Below are 21,222 nucleotides of genomic sequence, written 5' to 3' on the forward strand. Positions count from 1 at the left end.
GCACAGGCTCCAGACACGCAGGCTCAGCGGCCATGGCCCACAGGCCCAGCCGCTCTGCGGCATGCGGGATCCTCCCGGACCGGGGCACGAACCTGTGTCCCCTGCATCAGCAGGAGGACTCTCAACCACTGCGCCACCAGGGAAGCCCTTTTTTTTTTTTTTTTTCGGTACGGGGCCTCTCACTGCTGTGGTCTCTCCCGTTGCGGGGCACAGGCTCAGCGGCCATGGTTCACGGGCCCAGCCGCTCCGCGGCATGTGGGATCTTCCCGGACCGGGGCACGAACCCGTGTCCCCTGCATCAACAGACGGACTCTCAACCACTGCGCCACCAGGGAAGCCCTCTACTTTATATTCTTGAAGTACATAATTTAGATCTGACTTTCCTCTATTTAATCTGGATTAACAATGTTATATTTTAGTCGCATAAGAACTTTTTACTTATATCTGGGTGTCCTGTTTTGATCTTTTAAGTTCTGAAGCAGTTCATTTTATCTTCCATTTTCCTTGTTAAATAGTTTTTGAAGGTTGCATCTTGAAAAACATTGAGGCAAGTTTTCAGTAGCATTAATTAGGGGCATTTTTATTTTGCCTCATACAAAACATAGACTATAATACATTTTGACTTATATATACTTATATACATTTTCCTGCTCTATGTTTAGACTTCAATCAATAAGTGTGATTGAAAATTAAATTTTTGAATAGATAATATATACACATAGGGTAAAATTCTAAAGGTACAAAAAATATATAGTGATAGGTAAATCTCTTCACTTAGCTATCTGGTTCCCTTTTCTAAAGGCAAGATTTATTATGTTTCTCTAATTCTTCCAGAGATAGTCCATGCAAGTACACGTGTTTGTATGTATTTTTTATTGTGGTAAATATACATAACATAAAATTAACCATTTTTAAGTGTATAGTTCAGGGTATTGAGTACATTCACATTATTTCCATCCATCTCCAGAACATTATTTTCCCAAACTGAAACTCCATACCCTTTAAACAATAACTCCCCATTCTCCCCTCTCCTAAGCTCCTGGCAACCACCATTCTACTTTCTATCTTTATGAGTTTGAGTATACTAGGTACCTCATGTAAGTGGAATCATACAGTATTTGTCCTTTTGTGTCTGGCTTATTTGACTTAGCGTAATGTCTTCAAGGTTCATCCATGTCGTAGCATGTATCAGAATTCCATCCCTTAAAGCTGAATAATATTCCACTGTGTGTATATAACACATTTTGTTTATCCATCCATCTGTCCATGGACATTTGGGTTGTTTCCACCTTTTGGCTATTTGAATAATGTTGCCGTGAGCACTGATGTACAGCTGTCTTTTCAAGTCCCTGCTTTTAATTCTTTGGATGTGTAACCAGATGTAGAATTGCTAGATCATGTGGTAGTTCTATGTTTAATTTTTTGAGAAACCACTGTACTGTTTTCCACAGTGGCTGTTCCATTTTACATTCCCACCAGCGAAGCACAAGGCTCCAGTTTCTCCACATCCTTGCTAATACATTTTGTTTTTTAAAATAACCATCTCAATGGGTATAAAGTGGAATCTTGTGGTTCTGATTTGCATTTCCCTAATGATTATGATATTGAACATATTTTCATGTACTTATTGGCCATTTGTACATCTTCTTTGGAGAAATGTCTACTCTAGTCCTTTTCCCATTTTTAAACTGGATTGTTTGTTTTTTTGACATTGAGTTGCAGGATGTGTGTGTATTTTTACCATAAGTGGTGAGATATTATATAAATCACTATGCACTTTGCTTTTTTCACCTATAAGTATATTTTGGTGACTATTCTTTATTAGTACATAAAGAGCTTCCTCATTTCATTGTATGGATGAACCATAATATATTGAATTAATCTACCCTTGATGGATATTTAGGTTGTTTCTAGGCTTTTGCTATAACAGTCCATGTTGCAAAGAATATCTGAGTATGCATGTCATTTTGCAAGATTGAGACTTTTTCTCTAGGATAAATTCTTGGAAATGTGTCAAATTGCATGAATATTTTTGGTAGGTGTTGCTGTCTTGACCCTATATTCTCTCACATCATTATACAGACATGCCTATTTCCCCACTCCCTCTTAAAGCTTAATTATCAAACTTTAGGACTTTTGCCAATCTGATATGTGAAAATTAGAAGCTCAGTGTTAATTTTCATTTCCCTAATTGTAGACATTTTTTTCATGTCTAAAGACAATTTGTATTTTTCTTTGTTTGAACTGGCAGTTCATGACCTTTCCCCATTTTTCCATTTAGTGATTTATCTTTTAATACATGAAAGATCTTAGCCTTAGGCTGTGAAATGTATGCCATCTATTTTTTGACTATTTCTACTTTCATGTATTCAGAAATTTTAGAAAAATTAATCATATGACACACCTTGTGAGTATGGATTTAATTTTTGGAAACAAAAGTCATTAGAGTAGTTTTAATAGAATAAATTTAAGTTACCCTGAATAAAGCTAGTTTGGTAAAAAAATAAAACCCACTCCACAAGGAATACCCCTAAAGTAAGCAAGCTTGAGAGTTTCCTGGTGGTCCAGTGGTTAGGATTTGGTGCTTTCACTGCCATGGCCCAGGTTCAGTCCCTGGTTGGGGAACTGAGATCCTTCAAGCTGCACAGCGCAACCAAAAAAAAAGGAGTAAGGAAGATGTTCCATGTAGCTGATAAATTTAATTTGAAAGTAGCTCTAATCTTGTTCACAAACATACCTAGTTTTTTATAATCTATGTTCTTTTCATCTTTGATTCTAGCAATAAAAGTACACTAGAGGGCTTCCCTGGTGGCGCAGTGGTTGAGAGTCCGCCTGCCGATGCAGGGGACGCGGGTTTGTGCCCCGGTCGGGGAAGATCCCACATGCTGCTGAGCGGCTGGGCCCGTGAGCCATGGCTGCTGAGCCTGCGCATCCGGAGCCTGTGCTCCGCAACGGGAGAGCCCACAACAGTGAGAGGCCCGCATACTGCAAAATATAAAAATAATAATGTTGAGTTTAAAATATTGGAGAAGGAAGTGAACATTATTATAACCGCATAATGTAAAATTTAAATGTACAAAGTGATAGTCTATTGTTTATGAAGACAAATACATGCATGAGAGTGATAAACATTATCCTTAGAATAGTGGTTGCACCTGAAGATGGAGGGAGAGGGATGAAGAGTGGAATTTTAGTTGTTTCTGCAATGTTTTATTGTTAGGGAACAAAATCTGAAGCAAATAAATGTGGCAAAATGTTAACTTCTGTTAAATCTTGGTATTGGATATAAGGCTGTCTGTAACTTTTTTTTTGCAGGGGGGGTGCACCGAGTGGCTTGTGGAATCTTAGTTCTCCAACCTGGGATTGAACCCAGGACCTTGGCAATGAAAGTGCGGGGTCCTAACCGCTGCACCGCCAGGGAATTCCCTGTAATATTTTTTTCTGTACTTTTCTCTGAAATAGTTCACAATTATACATAACAATAAATATTTTTAAAGAGTGGTTTATATCTTATTTCACCATCTCACTTTGAAGTCGCTTTGTAAAAAATTGGTTTGCTTGTAATAGTCCTTCTGATGAACTGTGATTAAAGAATCACTTAAAGAAAGTTTAAAAAAATTATCCCGAATTCCACCTCTTGAAATAACAGTTATTAATGTTGGAGAACTATTATTCTAGATCTTTTTTATCCATGTGTAATAGGATAAATGGATAAAAGGGTGAGGAGTTAGTAAGAAAGAAGGAAAGAGGAAAGGGAAGGAAGGAAAAAGAAAGAAATTATGGAAGAAAAAAGTCTAGCATATAATCTCCACAAGGACAGGGGTTTCTGTCGTTTTGTTCACTGCTGTATTTCAGCACCTAGAACTGTGTTCGGCACGTAGTAGATCACCAATAAAACATTAAATAAATGAAGAGACTATTCCTATAAAAATAAGATCACAATAATCATGCTCTTTAAAAATAAAAGTTTTAATTTTACTTGAATGTAATACAAGAAAAAAATTAATTTAAATTGAAGAAATTGTGTAACCTCAAATGTTTGTTAGCCATGAGAGACATTATTTATGTTAAATTCAGAAAAGATAACAAGAAAAACTTTAAGAGGTTGTAGTCACTGTGTTTTTTAAAAGAACTACCCATTTCAAATATAAAATTAACAGTTGACTTCCTGCTGTAGAAGATGAGGGTGTTAGTACTTTCAAAATTCCTTCTACTTTTTCTCCCTCAGGCCCCCCCCACCCCCAGTTTATCTTAGGTATGTTATTATTAATATTTTTACATTGACAAGGTAGAATGTTCATACTTTAGTATCATGCCATCTTTTAGCATATTTTTCCCACAGTTCAATGGAATTTCTGCTAACCACCGTTTCCTCCTCCATCCTTGAATTCTTTGATTTATTTCTGTTGTCTAGATTCTCTCTTTTTTTTTTTTTTCAGAAAGTGCTCATGGGTATTTTTCCCTGAGTTCTTTCATCTTTATTTTGTTTTTTAAATTTTTATTTTATATTGGAGTATAGTTGATTTACAATGTTATGTTAGTTTCAGGTGTACAGCAAAGTGATCAGTTATACATATACATATATCTATTCTTTTTCAGATTCTTTTCCCATATAGGTAATTACAGAGTATTGAGTAGAGTTCCCTGTGCTATACAGTAGGTGCTTGTTGATTATCTGTTTTATATATAGTAGTGTGTATATGTTAATCCCAAGAGTTCTTTCATCTTTAAAACATTTGCTTATACTTTGTATCTAAATGACATTTTATAAATTTATATTATTATTTTTAATGGCTACAAGGCATTTCATAGTTTGACATATCTCCTAATTTTTGAAATTTGGGTTATTTGTGATATTATATTACCATTGTATCAAGGCTAAAATTATTCATGTGGAATTGTTCAAAGATTTTATCCCTTTCCTAGAATGCCAAAAAATAAATCCTGTAATCCCAAGTTATTTTTTACCTTTTCCTAAAGAGGAAGATTTTTATTATTGTTGCTGGGAGGTAGGGTATTTTGATCTACATAATTAAATTTTGACAGTAGGTTGGTGGAGAGGATAAATAAGAAACTGCTATGGTCTGAATGTTTGTGTTTGCCCAAGTTTCATATGTTGAAATCTTATGCCATAGTGTGATAGTGTTTGGAAGTGGGGCCTTTGGGAGGTGATTACGTCATGAGGGTGGTGCCCTCATGATTGGGATTAGTGCCATATAAAAGAGACCAGAGAACTAGTTCATCCCTTCCACCATGTGAGGTTACAGCAAAAAGATGGCTAACTAGGAAGCAGATTCTCACCAGACACCAAATCTGCCTGTGCCATGATCTTGAACTTCCTAGCCTCCAACTGTGAGAAATAAATATATGTTGTTTATAAGCACTCAGTTTGTGGTATGTTGTTATAGCAGTCTGAACAAAGACAGAAACTCACTCTGTGAGATTGAAAGAAGAGTTTGTTAAAGATGTTAAAGGAGAAAGTAAGCTTTGAGGGAGAGCAGTGGATCTTAAACAGTTACAGGATATGAAGAGGATAATCAGGAAAGGGAGTTAAAATTTGTTTTGAAAAATATTTTTGAATAGATAATATATTCACATGGTTAAAAATTCAAAGAGAACAAAGTACAGAGAAAAGTCCCTCTAAGCCCCTTCCACCAGCCATTCAAAACCCCTCCAAACTATACTAACAATGAAAGTACTAGTTTCTAGGGATCACCGCAGAAATATGCTATGCATATACAAGGAAATGCATATATATTATTTTCTTGCCTCCCCATTTTTTTTTTTTAACTCATACAGTTACATTCATAGTATGATAATGTTCTCATGGGATGGGGTCAAACCTATGCTGAAGTTTATTTTTATGGCTTCTCAGTGGCATTCAGGAGTCTGGAATGGATGTAGTTCTCCAGTTAATCTTAGGCTGAGTGCATAAATGTATTGGAGGGCATCAGAAAGGATGTGGGATTCTAGGTATCCCACTAAACTATGTCTCAGGCTTTATAGATGGAAGTTGATTAACATGATGGCATTGTGACATAAAAATAACACTTGGGTTCGGGCTGTCCTGTTCAGGGTACTTAATTGCCTGTTTTTAGAAAGAAGACTCTTTGTATTTTATCTTTGGAGGTCAGCTTTTCTTGACTCTGGATTGTAGGTATCTGTCTGTTGTACTTATTGTTATTATCTAGATCAGGTGCAGGGTTTGCTGCGTGTCTACAAAACTTGGGAGCCAGAGGCTCTCTGAGTATTGGTGGTCTCAGGGAGTGTACTTCCTGGGGCCTCTGGGCATATAATTCCTGTGGCCTCTGGGTGTGTACCCTCTGTGGCTTCCAAGTTCATACTTCTGTGGCCTCAACCTGTTCTCTTTAACATCGAAATAAAATGTTGGTTTCCATTTGAAAACTGTCAGCATTATTAAGTGTGGAAGACTTGATGCAAATGCATAACAAAGGACAGTTCATGGTAGTATCTTCATTAGCTTTGAAAGTTAGAAGGGACACACCCAAGAAGCATTACTGTCTGCTCAGATAGCCACAGGCATGTTTGGAAATCTGGCTCCCTGTCATCATTCTGTTGGTTGCACTCTTTCAGGTTGCATGGGACCAGATAATCTTTTAAGTTTTCTTACTTACTGAAGGGTATTTTAAGGATCTATTTGGAAATAAGTGATATAAGAAGTAATTATTTCTTAAATCATAAGGAATAAGCGAAAAACTGCAGTGCATTCAAGCCTCTTAGCTCACTGGAGCGGTATTTGTTGCTGTTAAGGGAACACAGGGCACTAGTGTTTCAGCAGTCGCTTTGTGACTCCACTTCAACGCCACTTCTGGTAGCCTAACATGCTGGTGATTTGACCCATACACTTCTCTTTTAAATTTTTATTTTATACTGGAGTATAGTTGATTTACAATGTTGTGTTAGTTTCAGGTGCTAGTTTCAGCAAAGTGATTCAGTTATACATATACATATATCTATTCTTTTTCAGATTCTTTTCCCATATAAGTTATTACAGAATATCGAGTAGAGTCCCCTGTGCTATGCAGTAGGTCCTTGTTGATTATTTTTTATATAGTAGTGTGTATATGTTAATCCCCAACTCCTAATTTAGTGCCCCCCACACCTTTCCCCTTTGTTTACTCATATACTTCTATTCCCTGTCTTCCAGATTCTCCTTCCTACTTTGCTACTGACTAATTTAACCTCCGCTGTGTGTCTCCTGTCCCTTTGCTTCTACTTACTCATGGCTTCTGATGCCTTCTCATTCTGCTGTTTTCTGTCTCTCTGTTATTCCTCTTCCATCTCTCTTTCATCTGTATCTCTCTCTGTTTTTCTTCCTTTAAAACTCCCAAGGAAAAGAGAGAAAAGTCCGCTTTGGCTATTTGTCAATATTGAGTAGAAATTGCTTTTGTTGAGCAGTGCTCTTACAGTAGACAACTTCATAGGCCTCTCTTTTGTAGGCCTAGAGAGAGAGAGATCATTTTTTGGTTAAGTAGCCATCTCTGCTTAAAGCAGCTGTGCCTAAGGAGGCGGATCAAATGGTACAAGACATAACAATATATACACTAAGAAACTCTCAGGAAGACTGTGGATCTGTCAGGTACCGCATTGCCTGTCTGGTATGGTGACCCCCAAATCCTGATGAGGTTGTATAAGCCTAATATTAGGCCACTAGTGGTTCATGTCATTTTGGTCGGCTGTGGTGGAGATTGGGTGGTCTAATTCTGTTTGCTCTCTTCCTGAACATGGACTAAACTATAATTCCGGGAATCTCTTGCAGATACAGGGGGGGCTGGGAATTATGACTGAGTTTTGGCCAATGGGATGTAGGTGGAAGTGATGTGTGCCACTTCTAGGCCTGATCCATAAAAACCTCCACGTGTGATCTTTCAGGCTTTTCCCCCTTCTAGCTTGATACAGGCAAGCAGAGTGACGTTGGAAGTCATGTATTGAAAATGACAGAACCAGAAGATAGGAGGAGCTGGGTCCCTGAATGATTTTTTGGAGGAAAGCCACCTATTGATCAGGAAAACTCATTTTGAATTTAATATAAGCCAGTTCTGTGACAATAGTATTATGCCACTTGATGTTGGTGTTTGTTATAACAGTGACCATATCCTCACAGATTGTCCTCACTGAATTTTCTTCACAGGAACTCAAGGAAGGCTTTGGGGCCCCTAGGTATCTTACTAAGCTGTGTCCTAGGCTGAATGAAGTTGGTTGGTGGAGTGGCCCCTTCAGAGGGGGCTGCTGGGGTAGAGAAGAAGAGCCAGCATTGTTTTGCTACTCCAGTCAAGCATGACATGAAGAATGTCTCCCTTTAAGACTTCTTCCACAAATCACAAGTTATGGATAACAGATACATTGTTTGAAATTGCCCCAAATTTATTTGGAGGGCAGTAGGCGTAACTAGTGGTTCCACCTTGAACACAGAGCAAGTAACTTTGTCTAAACTGCAGTTAATTGCAGCAGTGAAGTTGAGTGTTCTATGTATTCTAGATAGAGTGAATGACAGAGTGCATCCATTTCATCTACAGAGATAATAAGGCAAGATGTCCAAATCTGTTCTTTCCCTGGGGGGAGGTGAGAAAGACTGGACAGGTGTGGGTTCTATTCAGGTGGCTATGAAAGGGAGAAGATTCGGTTACAGTAGCAGGGTCCCAAGGAGCATGGGAATGCATTATTTTTGTCTTTGAAGGATTCAGAAACAAGTGCTTAGAGGTGCCACTGTATAATGCAGTAATGAAACCAGGCCAGAAGCCAGGCCGTCAGCACTGTAATTCAAGGCAGCTCTTGGTTTATTTAAAGGCATGGTAGCCACACCAGCTCCTAACCCATTGCCTTCTTCTATTTTAGTTTCTGAATTACTGAGAAGTGGCACTCAAATGTCTACTTTTTTTCTGAAAACTATTGATGCATTTTGTAATAGTTTCTAACCTTGAGAGCTCATTTTAGGCTTTCCTTTGCTAATTTAACTCTAGAAGTATTTATATTTTTAACTGAAAGCTTATAGTCTTGTCTCTCCTAAGTTATAAACTTACTAAAGACAAACCTATTTAATATTTGGGTTCTGTAACGTGTACAGCCTCGTCTGTCTATATACAGCAGAAGGTATGTAACTAGTTGTGAGGAGTTATTAGGAAATGCACGTGTAAAGGTGGGTTAGGGGCCAGAGAGTGAGTGAGTGTTCGCTGCCCTAAGGAGACTGGATTCAGTTATGTAGGCAAGATAAATCCATAAATGTAGAGAATTGATAAGACTAGACTCGGGTTTTTAGAAAGGAAATTAGCTACAGGATGGTGGGTAGGTTGGCATGTGGACTACAGCAGTAGTTCCTAGTGCGGGGTGCACATTAGAATCACCTGGGGAGCTAAAAACCTGGGACGCTAAAAACCCACAGAAAACTGAGCAGATTTGAACCAGAGACTTGAAGACCAAATTTCAATGCTACAAAGTCTCACAGTAGCAGGTATAGACAAGGGTATATGGAGCAAGAGGGATTCCCACACTGTGCTCAAAGGAATCTTAATTAGAGCTTGGGAAAATTTTCGGATGACCGTGTCTGTGCGGTGGCCTTACAGAGCCGTCCATAATAAGCCCTGATTGTTAGGACTGCAAGCGAAAGAGCAGCCTAGGGCTGGCGCTGAGAGCTCTCCAAGCTAACAAGGCCTGGTGGCTCTCTTGAGCACATAGCCTAAAGCCAGGCAGAAACAAGGTTGCCTCCACAGGGGCAGGCATGGATAGTGTAAGTGCCTTAGCCACACCCTCACAAGTAATGATTACTTTCCATAACTAAGCTTTCTTTGGCATTCACCCTGAACTCTGTATTCTGCTGAGTTATCCTCTCCCTGAGGCAGTGAACTTGGAATGCCCTAGCTGCCTAGGTTGGGGGGAAGGGTACAAAGAATTATGGATGGAAAAGCCTCCATTATTATTGTAAACTACCCCACGGCACAAATGTCTCCCATATAAAATAAATAAAAACAACAGTTGAAACTTCTACCCAGTAACCCCCACCCCAGCTAAAGTTCGTTCTTTCTCTTCATAGCTAAGAATCTTAATTAAAAAAGGAGTTTGCTTTAGTGATAACCTTCACTCTGTTCATTCTTCAACATGCAGTTTGTAATTTGACTTCTATCTACCACCCCCATTCCCATTCTAACTGTGTTCCCTGAGGTCACCAATTGTCTTGTCCCTTGTTTTCCATGATATCACCTTTTGTTTTCATCCAACATCTCCAACTCGACTCTTCTTCTTAGATCCTTTTGGGGACAACTATCCCTCTATTTGGCTTATTAATGTCCACCAGAGTTTCATCTCTGTCCATCTTTTTACTTTACACCCTTTCCTGGGAGATCTCATTCACACCCAAATTTGGAGCTCAACCTAGAAAAAATTTACAGTCTATACACAATTCTTAGGTCAAAGGGGAAATTTTAGGACCATGAAATAGAACACTTCTTGAAAATAACTATAATGGAAATGAGATATGAAAATGGAAATGACATCAGAATCTATGTGATATAACCAAATCAAAACTCATTAAATGCCTATATCAAGAAAAATAAAGGCATAAAAAAATGAATAGGACATTCAACTCAAAAAGCTAGGGTAAAAGGGTAAACTGAGAGAAAGCAAAAGGGAGGAATGAGAGAAGATAAAAACAGAATTAACGGGGCTGGAAATCAGGGAAATAGTAGGAACTAATAAATAAAATGAAAAGCTGTTTTTTGGTAAAAGGCTAAAAAAAAGATAAACCAATGGCAATTTTGTTTTTAAAGGAGGCACAAATGCACAGATGACTTTGTGGAAATAGCCATCAAAACAGAGGAAGTTTTAAAATATCATAAGAGAGTGGTTTGTACAACTTTATAAGCAAATTTGAAAATCTAGCTGAAAAAGGCAACTTTCTAGTTAAATATAATTTGTCAAAGCTTATGCTAGTCTTGTGTACCTGGATTGGAACACTTAATATTGTCAACATGACAATACTCCCCAAATTAATCACCAGATTCAACACAATCCCTATCAAAATCCCAGCTGCCTTTTTTTTTCTTTCAGTAATTGACAGGCTGATCCTAAAATTCATATGGAATTGCAAGGGACCTAGAATAGCCAAAAACAATCTTGAAAAAGAAGTTGATCTCACACTTCTTATTTCAAAATCTACTTCAAAGCTACAGTAATAAAGACTCTGTGATACTGGCATATGGCATAAGGCTAGACATGTAGATCAGTGGAACAGAGTTGAGAGTCTAGAAATAAATCCTTACATTTATGGTCAATTGATCTTCAACAAAGTTGGCAGGTCAATTCAGTGGAGAAAGTATAGGCTTTGCAACAAATGGTGCTGGTACAACTGGATATCCACATGCAAATGAATGAAGCATACCATATACAAAACTTAACTCAAAATAGAGGAAGAAGCATAAACGCTTGGAAGAAAACATAGGTGTAAATCTTTGTGACCAAGGATTAGGCAGTGGTTTCTTAGATATGACACGTGACGCATAAGCAACCAAGGGAGAAAAAATAGGTAAGTTGGATTTCATCAGAATTCAAAACTTCTGTGCTTCAGTGGACACCATAGAGAAAACAAAAGACAACCACAGAATGGGAGAAAATATTTGCAAATTATATATCTGATAAGGGTCCAGCATCCAGAATATATAAGAACTCTTATATCGCAATAAAAATACAAATGACCCATTTATAAAGTTGGTAAAAGATTTGAATAGCTATCTCTCCAAAGAACACATTTAATGGCTAATACGCACATAAATATGTGCCAGACATCATTAGTTGTTAGGGAACTGGAAGTCAAAACCACAATGAAATACTACTTCAGATCTACTAGGATAATTTTAAAAAGTAAAGTAACAAATGTTGGTGAGGATGTGGAGAAATTGCAACCCTCATGCTCTCCTGGTGGGAATCTAGAATGGTGCCGCCACTTTAGAAAACAGATTTGTAGTTCTTCAAAAATACAAACATAGAGCTACCATATGACCCAGGAATTTCATTCCTAAGTATATACCCAAGAGAAATGAAAAAATATGTCCACATAAAAACTTGTGTATGAATGTTCATAACAGCTTTATTCATAATACTCTCAAAGTAGAAACAATTCAAATTTCCATCAACTGATGAATGGATAAGGAAATGTGGTATATCCACATAATGGATATTATTCAGCCATAAAAAGTGAATGAAGTACTGATACATGCTACAGCATGGATGAACCTTGAAAGCATTATGCTAAGTGAAAGAAGCCAGACAAAAAAGGCCATATGTTGTATGACACTTATATGAAATGTCCATGATAGGCAAGTCCATAGAGACAGACAGTAGATTAATGATGGCGAGGAGGTATGGGGAGAGGAGAATGAGAAGTGACTGCTAACGGGTATGGGAATACTTTTGGAGGTGATGAAAATGTTCTAGGATTAGTAGTGGTAATGGCTGCTCACCAGTGTGAATACACTGAAAACCGCTGAATTATACACTTTAAAAAAAGTCAATTGCCGAAAATAAAAAGTGAAACAAAACAAACAGAGGAACTGGTCCCAGTAATGGTAGAAAATCTAAACACACTAAATTACATAGAATCAGTGGGCAAGTTTTCAAAGAGCTCTTTCAGGGCTTCCTTGGTGGTACAGTGGTTAAGAATCGCCAGTGCAGGGGACACGGGTTCAAGCCCTGGTCTGGAAAGATCCCACATGCTGCAGAGCAACTAAGCCCGTGCGCCACAACTACTGAGCCTGCGCTGTAGAGCCTGCGTGCCACAACTACTGAAGCCCGCATGCCTAGAGCCTGTGCTCCGCGATAAAAGAAGCCACTGCAATGAGAAGCCCGCACACCGCAACCAAGAGTAGCCCCCACTCGCCACAACTAGAGAAAGCCTGCGCACAGCAACAAAGATACAATGCAGCCAAAAATAAAAATAAATAAAATTTTAAAAAAAGACCTCTTTCACAAAAAGGCTTATTAAATCCAGATGGTTTCATATAATTTTTTCAAACCTAAAAATATTTTACTCCCAATGGTACTTAATCTCTTCTGGAAAATAAGAAAAGAAAAAAACTTTCAAATTCTTTTACTGAAGTGACTATCATATTGATACCCAAAACTTAATAAAGATTGCATTAAAAAAACCCTATAAAACAATCTTACTTATGAACATCTATACAAGAATTATAAATAAAATACTTGCAACAAAATGCAATAGCATATTAAAGCAAAATGGGATTTATATCAGGAATGAAAGAATAGTTCTGTGTTGGGGAGTGTATTAATGTATTTCATCATATTAGTAGACCTGAGAAGAAATAGCGTAGGATCATATTTATAGATACTTAAGAGGCATTTGACAGACTTCAGCACACATTCATCATTTTAAAGACATGTATATCTTTAAAATACAGAGAGAGAAAGAGAAAGAGAAGAGATTTATTTTAGGAATTGGCTCATGTAATTATGTAGGCCAGGAAGTCCCATGATCTGCCATCTGCAAGCTGGAGAATCAAAAAGCCAGTGGTGTAATTCATTCTGAGCCTGAAGGCCTGAGGGCCAGGGGATGGTTGTCCAAGGACAGGAGAAGATGCATGTCTCAGCTCAAGCAAAGAGAACAAATTTGCCCTTCTTCTGCTTTTTTGTTCTATTCAGGACCTCAACAGATTGAATGATGCCCACTTAAGTTGGGGAGGGCAATCTTCTTTACTAGGTCTACAAACTCAAATGCTAGATTCTGGAGACACCCTGACAGATGCGCTCAGAAATAATGTTTTACCAGCCAACTGGGCATCCCTTAAGCCCAATCAAGTTGACACATAAAATTAGCCATCACACGCAATGAAATAGATTTTGAGGAAATAGTTCTGTAACATGAAATATGTATATCTCAGCCTAAAATCCAGTTTCTTACTTAATGAGGACACACAATCAGCATTTCCATTAAATTCAGGAACAACATAAGAATATCCATATTCCCCATTATTATTTAGTATTAGAAGCTTTATCTTAGCAGTTAGACAAGTAATAGAGGCGTAAGTATTGGACACAAAATGGTAGAATGTAGAAAAGGTAGAAGAAAGAGAACTGTCTCTATTTGCAGATATGAAATCATGAAATATCTAGAAAACCCAAAAAATCAGTGGAAAAATTACTGCACAGAAAAAGAAAGTTTAATGAAGTTGTAGGAAATGAATTTAATATACAGAAAGCAAAAGATTTCATTTATACCAATAATGACCAGTTAGGTGATATAATGAAAGGTAAGACCCATTTACAATAGCACCAAAAAAGTTAAAATGTATAGACATAAATATAGCAAAAAAAATACAGTGCTACATTAGGAAAACCTGAAAAATATATAAAAATAGACTTGAATAAATGGAAAGACGTACCATGTTTTTGGATAGGAATACTTGAAATCACAAAGATGTCAAGTAGTCCTAAATCAACTTATAAACTTAATATAAACACAGTTAAAATACCAACAAATTCTTTTCTGGAGCTAGACAAGTGAATTTAATGTTCGTATGAAAAAATGGATAAGTAGAATGGCCAAGAAAATGCAGATAAAGGAGAGCAAGGAGGTAAATTTAGCTTTATTTGATATTAAAACATATTACAAATCCTTTACAATTAAAAGAGTATGGCATAACAGACCAATGAAATAGAACAGAAAATTCAGAAATAGTCCCAAGTGCCAGTGGAAAGGTAATACATGATATAGGTGACATCTCCAGTAAGTGGGGAAAAGATAGACTTAACAACTAGATAGCCATTTAAAAACATATAAAATTAGGTCTGTACTTCAGATTGTATACCAAGGTAAAGTCTATATGCAACAAAAATCTAAGTGTAAAACATAAAATCTTACAAGTATTAAAAAAATATGTGGATGAATTCCTTTATGAACTTGGTGTAGAGAAAATGACTCAAAATAAAATCCAGAAGTAAAAAGATTGACACATTCTGCTTAAAAGTTTTTTTTCCAAGCTAAAAACACATTGAAAAATCAAGAGATAAATGACAACTTGAGAGAATGTTATATTGCAAATGGCTAATATCCCTAATATGTAAAAGTTACCTATCCCTAATAGGTAACTCTTTAAAAATGGCTGATTAACCAGAAATCTCCATTCTTTGCCCATAGAGAAAAAAGGAACTTAGTATGCCATTATTTTAAAATTTAATCTTTTTGATGTTTTTAAAAACATTTTATTTTGAAATTAATTTTAGAGCTACAGAAATGCAAAAATAGTACAGAGTATTCCTGTGTATCCTTCAACCAGCTTCTTCTAATGGTCATATCTTATATAACCATAGCACAGTTATCAAAATCAAGAAATTAACATTTGTTCAAAACCATGAACTCCACCTATAGATCTTACTGATTTGTACCAGCTTTTCTACTAATCTCCTTTCTCTCTTCCAGGATCCAGTGCAGAATCCTATGTTGTATTTGGTTATTGTATCTCTTTAGGTCCTCCATTCTGTGACAGTTCTTCAATCTTTCTGTCTTTCATGACCTTGATACTTGTGAAAAGTATTGCTCAGTGATTTTGTAGAATGTCCCTCAGTTTGGGTATGTCAGATGTTTTGTCATGCATAGACTGAAGTAATGCGTTTTTGGCGAGAAATACCATAGAAGTGATTTTGTATTTTTCTCAGAGCACCATGGCTGGCGTACTTGATGTTGATATATCTCAGTGCTGATGTTAACCTTGCTCTCTTGGTTAAGGTAGTGTCTGCCAGATTTTCCCCACTATAAGGTTGTTATTTTCCCCTTTGTAATTAGTAAATATCCTGGGGAGATATTTCAAGGCCATGCAAACATCCTATTTCTCCTCAATATTTGCCCACTAATTTTAGCATCCATTGGTTGATCTTATCCATAACAATGATTACTGTAGTGTTTGCCCAATGGTGTTTCAGTGTTATCTCTTAAGCTTTTTATTTGTTTGCTTTGTTTGGGCAGTGAGCAGCCATTTGGTCATGTTGAATTTGGAATTATTTAGCCCTTTTACAACAATGAAAAATGTTTTAGTCAATTAATTTAGTAAACATTTATTAAACCCTTGTTATAACCAAAACATCCATGAGAAAAATGCAGAAGGCATAGTGATTCAGATCTGCATCTGAGTCTTTTTCTCTGTCACTACTTTTCATCCCAAATTACACTAACCACCATGATTTGTTCTAAGAAGGTGTTATTGCAAAGAATGCTGAGAGACAGAATCTCAGGAGTCAGAGGTTGGGGACCAGCTTCCAGTTCTGCTCCATACTAGTCATGTTCCTATAGGGTGGGTCAAGTGACTTCTCTGAGTTCCAGTTTCCTTATTTTTAAAGTGGGTATCATAATATGGATTGATGTGAGAATTAAATGAGTGAATGTATAGAAAAGTATTCATTTATTATTCAACATATATTTACTGAGTCCCTATTAGGTGTGAGCTCCTTCTGAGTGTTGAAATACAGCAGTGAAAGGCTTCTGTCCTTATGGAACTTGTATTTTAGAAAGAAGAGACAGACAGTATACAAGCAAACAGATAAATAGATATAATTTCACATAGTAATAAGTGCTATAACAGGATGAGGTAATAAAATGTCCTATAAATTAAAAATAGTATGATGTATTAGAGAAGGAGGGGTGTTTAGGTGAGATGGAACAGTTTAAACATTCTGGTCAGGGAGAGTTTCTCTGGAGGTAATTTTTGAGTTAAGATCTTTAAGATTAGGAGACAGCCATGTGATGAACTGGGGGAGAGCAAATATGAAGGCCCTATGAAGAGAAGGGGTTTGTGTGTTGGAGAAAACCAAAAAAAAAAAAACAGTGTAGCTGTGAGGAGAGTGGTATAAGATCAAGTCAGAAAGGTCAGCAGGGGCCAAATTAAGTGGAGCCTTGTAGGTCATGAAAGTGAGTTTAGATTATCAGTGCATTGGAGAGCCACTGGAGGGCCTTAAGCAGAGGAGATGCGTGCTGTGGTTTTCACTTTTAGAAGGTTGTTCTGGCTGCTGTGAGGAGAACGCGTTGAGGTGATTGGTAAGAGCGGAAGCCGAATGACTACCTGAGGCCTATGGCAGCAGTCCAGGCAAGAATGGTGGTCAGAGAATGATGGTGAGAGTAGGAGTATAGTAATAATTACTATTCTTGTTATGGGCTGAATTGTGTTCCCCCACAAGTTATGTCTCCAGTGCCCAGCACCTCAGGATATAATCTTATTTGGAGATAAGGTCTTTAAAGAAGTGATTAAGTTGAAATGCGTGCATTAGGGCAGGCCCTAATCTAATCTGATTTGTGGCCTTACAAGAAGAAATTTGAACACACAGAGAGATACCAGGGATGCAGGCACACAGAGGAAAGACCATGTGAGGACGCAGCAAGAGGACAGGTATATGCGAGACAAGGAGAGAGGCCTCAGAGGAAACTAAACCGGCCAGCACCTTGATCTTGGACTTCTAACCTCCAGAACTATGAGAAAATAAATTTCTGTTCTTTAAGCCACCCAGTCATGGTATTGTGTTATGGCAGCCCTAGGAAACTAATACAGTTATCATAATGATGATGGTGATGATGATGATGATGGTGGTGGTGATGGTGATTTTTTTCTTTTAATAAATTTATTTATTTATTTATTTATTTATTTATTTATTTATTTATGGCTGCATTGGGTCTTCGCTGCCACACGCGGGCTTTCTCTGGTTGTGGCGAGCGGGGGCTTGTGGCGAGCGGGGGCTAGTCTTCGTTGTGGCGCGCGGGCTTCTCATTGCGGTGGCTTCTCTTGTTGCAGAGCATGGGCTCTGGGTGTGCGGGCCTCAGTAGTTGTGGCACATGGGCTCAGTAGTCGTGGCACATGGGCTCAGTAGTCGTGGCTCGCGGGCTCTAGAGCGCAGCCTCAGTAGTTGTGGCGCAAGCGTTTAGTTGCTCCATGGCATGTGGGAATTTTCCGGACCAGGGCTTGAACCTGTGTCCCCTGCATTGGCAGGTGGATTCTTCACCACTGCACCACCAGGGAAGTCTGTGATTTCTTGATAGTATTTATCACTGCCTAAAATTATCTCATACTTATTTGTGTGTGTGTGTGAGTGTGTGTGTGTGTGTGTGTGTGTGTGTGTGTGTGTGTGTGTGTGTACTTTCTCCTACCGGATTGTGAGTTCCATGGTTAGAGCAGGGACCTAGTCTATTTAATTCATGACAGTAACCACAGTGCTCAGGGCAGTGTCTGAGCCATAGCAGATGTAAAAGTAAAGATGTCATTAACTTATTTATTTATTGTTTCTCTCTCTATAATGTCCAATATTTTATAGAGCCTTATTTTTATGAATACACAGTAGACCCAGAGTTCCTCATTTGGAGGCTGTGAACTGTAGCTCATACGAAACTATAGGAAATAACAGAAGGTTTTCAGAAAGCATATTTTAGCAGTGGAAGAATGATCCTCACTTATTATAGGGAACTTTGAAGAAAGAGGCCTTTTCTTTTTTCTCTTTTTTTTGGCTGTGCTGTGCGGCATGCCTGATCTTAGTTCCCGACCAGGGATCGAACCTGCGCCCCCTGCAGTGGAAGTACAGAGTCTTTTTTTTTTTTTTTTAATTCGAGTATTTTATTCACAGTAAAGTGATTCAGTTATACATATATACATTCTTTTTCGTATTCTTTTCTATTATGGTTTATCATAGGATACTGGATATAGTTCCCTGTGCTATGTAGTAGGACCTTGTCATTTATCCATTCTATATATAATAGTTTGCATCCGCTAATCCCAAACTCCCATCCATTCCTCCTCCACCCCCCTCCACCTTGGCAACCACAAGTCTCTTCTCTATGTCTGTGAGTCTGTTTCATAGATAACTTCATTTGTGTCATATTTTAGATTCCACATATAAGTGATATCATATTTGTCTTTCTGACTTACTTTGTTTACTATGATAATCTCTAAGTCCATCCGTGTTGCTGCAAATGGCATTATTTCATTCTTTTTATGACTGAGTAGTATTCTATTGTATAAATGTATCACATCTTCTTTATCCATTCATCTGTCGTTGGACGTTTAGGTTGTTTCCATGTCTTGGCTATTGCGAACAGTGCTGCGCGAAGTCTTAACCACTGGACTGCCAGGGAAGTCCCGAGGCCTTTCTTTGAACAGAGTAGTTCTGTTAAATAAGGAGATGAGGCATTATTTCAGCTTCATGTCATGGCTTTGCCAGAATAAGCTTAGTCTGTGAAAAAATGCCTTCCACGAGGCCAAGGTCTTTGTTTTGTTTTCTAGTCTACCTGACACATAGTAGTGTTCAAAAATATTTATTGAATAAATAAAAATCATTTTCAAATCCTTCTTTGTTCCTTCTTATACATTTTTGAATTGCTTTAAACATTTTCTCATACTTAGCCTAGTGTCAGCTATTTCATAGAGGAGGTACAATATTTTGCCTATTCTTTTCTCCCTTAGAATTGCAGTTATCCTGAATCAGGTTTTCACTTTGTGGTCTTTTTGACCTTAGACTGCCCTTAAGCTGAAGACTCACAACCTAGCTCAATGCCACTGGCTCCACCTCGTGTCAGGAACATGATACTGCACTCACCAAAACGCAGCCTACCAAGAGCCAGCCTGCCCCTGGCCAAACATTTTAAGTGGTCCAATTGCCATATGTAAATTAAATGATGATGCCACTATTGGACAACCTTATTGTGACTCATTTGTTGTGAAGTGATTTCACCTCCATATCTACTACTCTGTATATAGTGCAGCTATGGAAACAAATTCTTAACCAAAGTTAAACCAGTATTTAACCAAAAAGGCTTTTGGAGTTAGTTTGCAGTTCTTATCAATGTAAGAGAAATCTACTCTGATAAAAGAAATGTCTCTGCAGATTATAAGGACTTTATTTTTTATAAATGTATTTATTTATTTTTTCAGCTGCGTTGGGTCTTCGTTGCTGTGCACGGGCTTTCTCTAGTTGTGGCGAGAGGGGGCTACTCTTCGTTGTGTGGGCGGGCTTCTCATTGCAGTGGCTTCTCTTGTTGCGGAGCACGGGCTCTAGGCTGGGGATTCAGTAGTTGTGGCTCACAGGATCTAGAGTGCAGGCTCAGTAGTTGTGGTGCACGGGCTTAATTGCTCCACGGCATGTGGGATCTTCCTGGACCAGGGCTCGGACCCATGTCCCCTGCCTTGGCAGGTGGATTCTTAACCTCTGCGCCACCAGGGAAGGCCCTCATGGAATTAAAAAAAAATTACCAACACCTCAATTTTGGTAGGGCTTTCAGAGAAAATGAAAATCAGTTGTTTCACTTGAAGTCCTTAAAATCGGACTTCACTGAAAAAAGTCCATGAAATTGATTTAAAAGGAAGAAAATTTTTTTCCAAAAGAAAAAGTTTTTTGTTTTTTTTTTTACATAGGTTGTATTCGTTTCTGGTTTGTGTATATGGTAGAACACAAGTGAGTTGGTCCTAACCGAACACAAGTGAGTTGGTCCTAACCGCACTGGTTGTTCAGGAGATGCATCTGTCTAGAAATGGCAGGGCAGAAGTCACTTGACCTGTTGAATGACGTGGTTGGGACTCACAGGATCAGTGGTGTGCTGGAGTGAAATCATGTTGACTTGTACCAGCTCACAAGAACTGATGAGTAAGTTTTCAGGAATCCTGCAAGCCACTGTCAAAACCTAACTCATAAAAAATAAGTTATATAAATGTACAAGTAAACGACACTAAAAGCAAATTGCTCGCGTGGGCAGCACTTAGGCTAAAATTGGAATGGTATGGAGAAATTAGTGTGGCTCCTGCACGAGGGTGACACACAAACTTATAAAGCATTCTATACTTTTCCAAGTTGTTCTATGTAAAATGTAAAATAAATATTTTTATTACCAGTGAAAAATAACAAAAGTAACAAATACTCAAAACTTACCACTTACTAATTACTCTACTACGTTTTTGTCTTATTTATGCTCTGGAGATGACTTATGTCTCCTGTATGGTGAGGGTACCATGTGATGGTGTGCTATTGTGCATCTCTTCCCAGCTCCACCTTGAGTGACGTCAGATTGGCATCTTTAAACTGACCGATAGAGATGCAAATGCTCCTGATCAGGGCTTTTCCTCCTGAGGAACCAGTTGACCACAAGCACACTCCTGTACACAAATGAGTTTGTTTATGCCTTCTCTCTCTCTCTACTCTTCCAAAAGCCTAACAGAAAGACTTTAGAAGAAATTA

The 21,222-nt window shown here is 38.0% G+C and overlaps 1 protein-coding gene and 1 non-coding gene across 3 annotated transcripts in view; both read left to right on the forward strand.

The window, feature by feature from the left end:
* EFCAB2 (EF-hand calcium binding domain 2) overlaps positions 1–21,222 on the forward strand; it is a 129,259-nt gene that overhangs the window by 73,895 nt on the left and 34,142 nt on the right. The window lies entirely within an intron of this gene.
* On the forward strand, positions 20,728–20,833 carry LOC132416263 (U6 spliceosomal RNA). The gene has a single exon (XR_009517522.1). It is a non-coding gene; the product is annotated as a U6 spliceosomal RNA (small nuclear RNA).

This window comes from Delphinus delphis, chromosome 1 (genome assembly GCF_949987515.2).
Source record: "Delphinus delphis chromosome 1, mDelDel1.2, whole genome shotgun sequence".
NCBI classification, from domain to species: domain Eukaryota; kingdom Metazoa; phylum Chordata; class Mammalia; order Artiodactyla; family Delphinidae; genus Delphinus; species Delphinus delphis.